Raw genomic sequence first — 6,000 nt, 5'->3', positions numbered from 1 at the left:
TTTCACTAAAAAAAACTATTAAAAATATGTTAATTATTCAGAATAACTGCTCCAAAACAATCTCCTCGCCGTAAGGTTTCCAACGAGTCATCACTTGTCCCGATCGGACTTTCCACGAAGAATTAATAGGCGTTAGACGGATCGAGCCAACACATTGGAGACGTGTTAAGTAGTAAAACTAGTAAGATCCTTTCAGCAATCAATCATACCAGCACTAATGCACCAGAACCCATCAGAACTCTGCAGTTAAGCGTGCTTGGGCGAGAGTAGTACTAAGATGGGTGACCTCTTGGGAAGTCCTCGTGTTGATTGCTTTTTTTGTTTTTTTGCCATTTTTTTTGCCGATTTGTCTAATGAAGGGCAGCGACGAGTAGTGAAATATATTTGTTTTCACGAGGACTTTATCTTTTTGGACAAAATTCTTTTGAATTATTTTCTAATTTGTTGAAAACCCGGACGCCGGGCATTTAATTGAATATTATAATGCATTTTTAATGTATTTTCACTAAAAAAAACTATTAAAAATATGTTAATTATTCAGAATAACTGCTCCAAAACAATCTCCTCGCCGTAAGGTTTCCAACGAGTCATCACTTGTCCCGATCAAACTTTCCACGAAGAATTAATAGGCGTTAGACGGATCGAGCCAACACATTGGAGACGTGTTAAGTAGTAAAACTAGTAAGATCCTTTCAGCAATCGATCATACCAGCACTAATGCACCAGAACCCATCAGAACTCTGCAGTTAAGCGTGCTTGGGCGAGAGTAGTACTAAGATGGGTGACCTCTTGGGAAGTCCTCGTGTTGATTGCCTTTGTGGTTTTTTTGCCATTTTTTTTGCCGATTTGTCTAATGAAGGGCAGCGACGAGTAGTGAAATATATTTGTTTTCACGAGGACTTTATCTTTTTGGACAAAATTCTTTTGAATTATTTTCTAATTTGTTGAAAACCCGGACGCCGGGCATTTAATTGAATATTATAATGCATTTTTAATGTATTTTCACTAAAAAAAACTATTAAAAATATGTTAATTATTCAGAATAACTGCTCCAAAACAATCTCCTCGCCGTAAGGTTTCCAACGAGTCATCACTTGTCCCGATCGGACTTTCCACGAAGAATTAATAGGCGTTAGACGGATCGAGCCAACACATTGGAGACGTGTTAAGTAGTAAAACTAGTAAGATCCTTTCAGCAATCAATCATACCAGCACTAATGCACCAGAACCCATCAGAACTCTGCAGTTAAGCGTGCTTGGGCGAGAGTAGTACTAAGATGGGTGACCTCTTGGGAAGTCCTCGTGTTGATTGTTTTTTTTGTTTTTTTGCCATTTTTTTTGCCGATTTGTCTAATGAAGGGCAGCGACGAGTAGTGAAATATATTTGTTTTCACGAGGACTTTATCTTTTTGGACAAAATTCTTTTGAATTATTTTCTAATTTGTTGAAAACCCGGACGCCGGGCATTTAATTGAATATTATAATGCATTTTTAATGTATTTTCACTAAAAAAAACTATTAAAAATATGTTAATTATTCAGAATAACTGCTCCAAAACAATCTCCTCGCCGTAAGGTTTCCAACGAGTCATCAGTTGTCCCGATCAAACTTTCCACGAAGAATTAATAGGCGTTAGACGGATCGAGCCAACACATTGGAGACGTGTTAAGTAGTAAAACTAGTAAGATCCTTTCAGCAATCGATCATACCAGCACTAATGCACCAGAACCCATCAGAACTCTGCAGTTAAGCGTGCTTGGGCGAGAGTAGTACTAAGATGGGTGACCTCTTGGGAAGTCCTCGTGTTCATTGCCTTTGTGGTTTTTTTGCCATTTTTTTTGCCGATTTGTCTAATGAAGGGCAGCGACGAGTAGTGAAATATATTTGTTTTCACGAGGACTTTATCTTTTTGGACAAAATTCTTTTGAATTATTTTCTAATTTGTTGAAAACCCGGACGCCGGGCATTTAATTGAATATTATAATGCATTTTTAATGTATTTTCACTAAAAAAAACTATTAAAAATATGTTAATTATTCAGAATAACTGCTCCAAAACAATCTCCTCGCCGTAAGGTTTCCAACGAGTCATCACTTGTCCCGATCGGACTTTCCACGAATAATTAATAGGCGTTAGACGGATCGAGCCAACACATTGGAGACGTGTTAAGTAGTAAAACTGTAAGATCCTTTCAGCAATCTATCATACCAGCACTAATGCACCAGAACCCATCAGAACTCTGCAGTTAAGCGTGCTTGGGCGAGAGTAGTACTAAGATGGGTGACCTCTTTGGAAGTCCTCGTGTTGATTGCCTTTTTTGTTTTTTTGCCATTTTTTTTGCCGATTTGTCTAATGAAGGGCAGCGACGAGTAGTGAAATATATTTGTTTTCACGAGGACTTTATCTTTTTGGACAAAATTCTTTTGAATTATTTTCTAATTTGTTGAAAACCCGGACGCCGGGCATTTAATTGAATATTATAATGCATTTTTAATGTATTTTCACTAAAAAAAACTATTAAAAATATGTTAATTATTCAGAATAACTGCTCCAAAACAATCTCCTCGCCGTAAGGTTTCCAACGAGTCATCACTTGTCCCGATCGGACTTTCCACGAAGAATTAATAGGCGTTAGACGGATCGAGCCAACACATTGGAGACGTGTTAAGTAGTAAAACTAGTAAGATCCTTTCAGCAATCGATCATACCAGCACTAATGCACCAGAACCCATCAGAACTCTGTAGTTAAGCGTGCTTGGGCGAGAGTAGTACTAAGATGGGTGACCTCTTGGGAAGTCCTCGTGTTGATTGCCTTTTTTGTTTTTTTGCCATTTTTTTTGCCGATTTGTCTAATGAAGGGCAGCGACGAGTAGTGAAATATATTTGTTTTCACGAGGACTTTATCTTTTTTGGACAAAATTCTTTTGAATTATTTTCTAATTTGTTGAAAACCCGGACGCCGGGCATTTAATTGAATATTATAATGCATTTTTAATGTATTTTCACTAAAAAAACTATTAAAAATATGTTAATTATTCAGAATAACTGCTCCAAAACAATCTCCTCGCCGTAAGGTTTCCAACGAGTCATCACTTGTCCCGATCGGACTTTCCACGGAGAATTAATAGGCGTTAGACGGATCGAGCCAACACATTGGAGACGTGTTAAGTAGTAAAACTAGTAAGATCCTTTCAGCAATCGATCATACCAGCACTAATGCACCAGAACCCATCAGAACTCTGCAGTTAAGCCTGCTTGGGCGAGAGTAGTACTAAGATGGGTGACCTCTTGGGAAGTCCTCGTGTTGATTGCCTTTTTTGTTTTTTTGCCATTTTTTTTGCCGATTTGTCTAATGAAGGGCAGCGACGAGTAGTGAAATATATTTGTTTTCACGAGGACTTTATCTTTTTGGACAAAATTCTTTTGAATTATTTTCTAATTTGTTGAAAACCCGGACGCCGGGCATTTAATTGAATATTATAATGCATTTTTAATGTATTTTCACTAAAAAAAACTATTAAAAATATGTTAATTATTCAGAATAACTGCTCCAAAACAATCTCCTCGCCGTAAGGTTTCTAACGAGTCATCACTTGTCCCGATCGGACTTTCCACGGAGAATTAATAGGCGTTAGACGGATCGAGCCAACACATTGGAGACGTGTTAAGTAGTAAAACTAGTAAGATCCTTTCAGCAATCGATCATACCAGCACTAATGCACCAGAACCCATCAGAACTCTGCAGTTAAGCGTGCTTGGGCGAGAGTAGTACTAAGATGGGTGACCTCTTGGGAAGTCCTCGTGTTGATTGCCTTTTTTGTTTTTTTGCCATTTTTTTTGCCGATTTGTCTAATGAAGGGCAGCGACGAGTAGTGAAATATATTTGTTTTCACGAGGACTTTATCTTTTTGGACAAAATTCTTTTGAATTATTTTCTAATTTGTTGAAAACCCAGACGCCGGGCATTTAATTGAATATTATAATGCATTTTTAATGTATTTTCACTAAAAAAAACTATTAAAAATATGTTAATTATTCAGAATAACTGCTCCAAAACAATCTCCTCGCCGTAAGGTTTCCAACGAGTCATCACTTGTCCCGATCGGACTTTCCACGAAGAATTAATAGGCGTTAGACGGATCGAGCCAACACATTGGAGACGTGTTAAGTAGTAAAACTAGTAAGATCCTTTCAGCAATCGATCATACCAGCACTAATGCACCAGAACCCATCAGAACTCTGTAGTTAAGCGTGCTTGGGCGAGAGTAGTACTAAGATGGGTGACCTCTTGGGAAGTCCTCGTGTTGATTGCCTTTTTTGTTTTTTTGCCATTTTTTTTGCCGATTTGTCTAATGAAGGGCAGCGACGAGTAGTGAAATATATTTGTTTTCACGAGGACTTTATCTTTTTGGACAAAATTCTTTTGAATTATTTTCTAATTTGTTGAAAACCCGGACGCCGGGCATTTAATTGAATATTATAATGAATTTTTAATGTAGTTTCACTAAAAAAAACTATTAAAAATATGTTAATTATTCAGAATAACTGCTCCAAAACAATCTCCTCGCCGTAAGGTTTCCAACGAGTCATCACTTGTCCCGATCGGACTTTCCACGAAGAATTAATAGGCGTTAGACGGATCGAGCCAACACATTGGAGACGTGTTAAGTAGTAAAACTAGTAAGATCCTTTCAGCAATCGATCATACCAGCACTAATGCACCAGAACCCATCAGAACTTTGCAGTTAAGCGTGCTTGGGCGAGAGTAGTACTAAGATGGGTGACCTCTTGGGAAGTCCTCGTGTTGATTGCCTTTTTTGTTTTTTTGCCATTTTTTTTGCCGATTTGTCTAATGAAGGGCAGCGACGAGTAGTGAAATATATTTGTTTTCACGAGGACTTTATCTTTTTGGACAAAATTCTTTTGAATTATTTTCTAATTTGTTGAAAACCCGGACGCCGGGCATTTAATTGAATATTATAATGCATTTTTAATGTATTTTCACTAAAAAAAACTATTAAAACTATGTTAATTATTCAGAATAACTGCTCCAAAACAATCTCCTCGCCGTAAGGTTTCCAACGAGTCATCACTTGTCCCGATCGGACTTTCCACGAAGAATTAATAGGCGTTAGACGGATCGAGCCAACACATTGGAGACGTGTTAAGTAGTAAAACTAGTAAGATCCTTTCATCAATCGATCATACCAGCACTAATGCACCAGAACCCATCAGAACTCTGCAGTTAAGCGTGCTTGGGCGAGAGTAGTACTAAGATGGGTGACCTCTTGGGAAGTCCTCGTGTTGATTGCCTTTTTTGTTTTTTTGCCATTTTTTTTTCCGATTTGTCTAATGAAGGGCAGCGACGAGTAGTGAAATATATTTGTTTTCACGAGGACTTTATCTTTTTGGACAAAATTCTTTTGAATTATTTTCTAATTTGTTGAAAACCCGGACGCCGAGCATTTAATTGAATATTATAATGCATTTTTAATGTATTTTCACTAAAAAAAACTATTAAAAATATGTTAATTATTCAGAATAACTGCTCCAAAACAATCTCCTCGCCGTAAGGTTTCCAACGAGTCATCACTTGTCCCGATCGGACTTTCCACGAAGAATTAATAGGCGTTAGACGGATCGAGCCAACACATTGGAGACGTGTTAAGTAGTAAAACTAGTAAGATCCTTTCAGCAATCGATCATACCAGCACTAATGCACCAGAACCCATCAGAACTCTGCAGTTAAGCGTGCTTGGGCGAGAGTAGTACTAAGATGGGTGACCTCTTGGGAAGTCCTCGTGTTGATTGCCTTTTTTGTTTTTTTGCCATTTCTTTTGCCGATTTGTCTAATGAAGGGCAGCGACGAGTAGTGAAATATATTTGTTTTCACGAGGACTTTATCTTTTTGGACAAAATTCTTTTGAATTATTTTCTAATTTGTTGAAAACCCGGACGCCGGGCATTTAATTGAATATTATAATGCATTTTTAATGTATT

At 37.6% G+C, this 6,000-nt stretch overlaps 12 non-coding genes across 12 annotated transcripts; all 12 read left to right on the top strand.

Moving 5' to 3' along the window:
- The first annotated feature begins 195 nt into the window (after positions 1–195).
- LOC113342685 lies at positions 196–314 on the top strand. Its single transcript, XR_003356781.1, has one exon. It is a non-coding gene; the product is annotated as a 5S ribosomal RNA (ribosomal RNA).
- Positions 315–695: 381 nt separating this feature from the next.
- LOC113342399 lies at positions 696–814 on the top strand. The gene has a single exon (XR_003356647.1). It is a non-coding gene; the product is annotated as a 5S ribosomal RNA (ribosomal RNA).
- A 381-nt stretch (positions 815–1,195) lies between these two features.
- LOC113342894 lies at positions 1,196–1,314 on the top strand. The gene has a single exon (XR_003356900.1). It is a non-coding gene; the product is annotated as a 5S ribosomal RNA (ribosomal RNA).
- A 381-nt stretch (positions 1,315–1,695) lies between these two features.
- On the top strand, positions 1,696–1,814 carry LOC113343255. The gene has a single exon (XR_003357129.1). It is a non-coding gene; the product is annotated as a 5S ribosomal RNA (ribosomal RNA).
- Positions 1,815–2,194: 380 nt separating this feature from the next.
- LOC113343430 lies at positions 2,195–2,313 on the top strand. Its single transcript, XR_003357242.1, has one exon. It is a non-coding gene; the product is annotated as a 5S ribosomal RNA (ribosomal RNA).
- Positions 2,314–2,694: 381 nt separating this feature from the next.
- LOC113342664 lies at positions 2,695–2,813 on the top strand. Its single transcript, XR_003356779.1, has one exon. It is a non-coding gene; the product is annotated as a 5S ribosomal RNA (ribosomal RNA).
- A 381-nt stretch (positions 2,814–3,194) lies between these two features.
- LOC113343161 lies at positions 3,195–3,313 on the top strand. The gene has a single exon (XR_003357071.1). It is a non-coding gene; the product is annotated as a 5S ribosomal RNA (ribosomal RNA).
- Positions 3,314–3,694: 381 nt separating this feature from the next.
- LOC113342334 lies at positions 3,695–3,813 on the top strand. Its single transcript, XR_003356615.1, has one exon. It is a non-coding gene; the product is annotated as a 5S ribosomal RNA (ribosomal RNA).
- Positions 3,814–4,194: 381 nt separating this feature from the next.
- Positions 4,195–4,313, top strand: LOC113342651. The gene has a single exon (XR_003356775.1). It is a non-coding gene; the product is annotated as a 5S ribosomal RNA (ribosomal RNA).
- A 381-nt stretch (positions 4,314–4,694) lies between these two features.
- Positions 4,695–4,813, top strand: LOC113342921. Its single transcript, XR_003356921.1, has one exon. It is a non-coding gene; the product is annotated as a 5S ribosomal RNA (ribosomal RNA).
- Positions 4,814–5,194: 381 nt separating this feature from the next.
- Positions 5,195–5,313, top strand: LOC113342812. The gene has a single exon (XR_003356864.1). It is a non-coding gene; the product is annotated as a 5S ribosomal RNA (ribosomal RNA).
- A 381-nt stretch (positions 5,314–5,694) lies between these two features.
- Positions 5,695–5,813, top strand: LOC113342277. Its single transcript, XR_003356542.1, has one exon. It is a non-coding gene; the product is annotated as a 5S ribosomal RNA (ribosomal RNA).
- Positions 5,814–6,000: the final 187 nt, after the last annotated feature.

This window comes from Papaver somniferum, chromosome 1 (genome assembly GCF_003573695.1).
Source record: "Papaver somniferum cultivar HN1 chromosome 1, ASM357369v1, whole genome shotgun sequence".
In the NCBI taxonomy this organism is placed as follows: Eukaryota; Viridiplantae; Streptophyta; class Magnoliopsida; order Ranunculales; family Papaveraceae; genus Papaver; species Papaver somniferum.
Note: the sequence above shows the minus strand (reverse complement) of the source record. Positions and strands in the feature narration are given on the sequence as shown.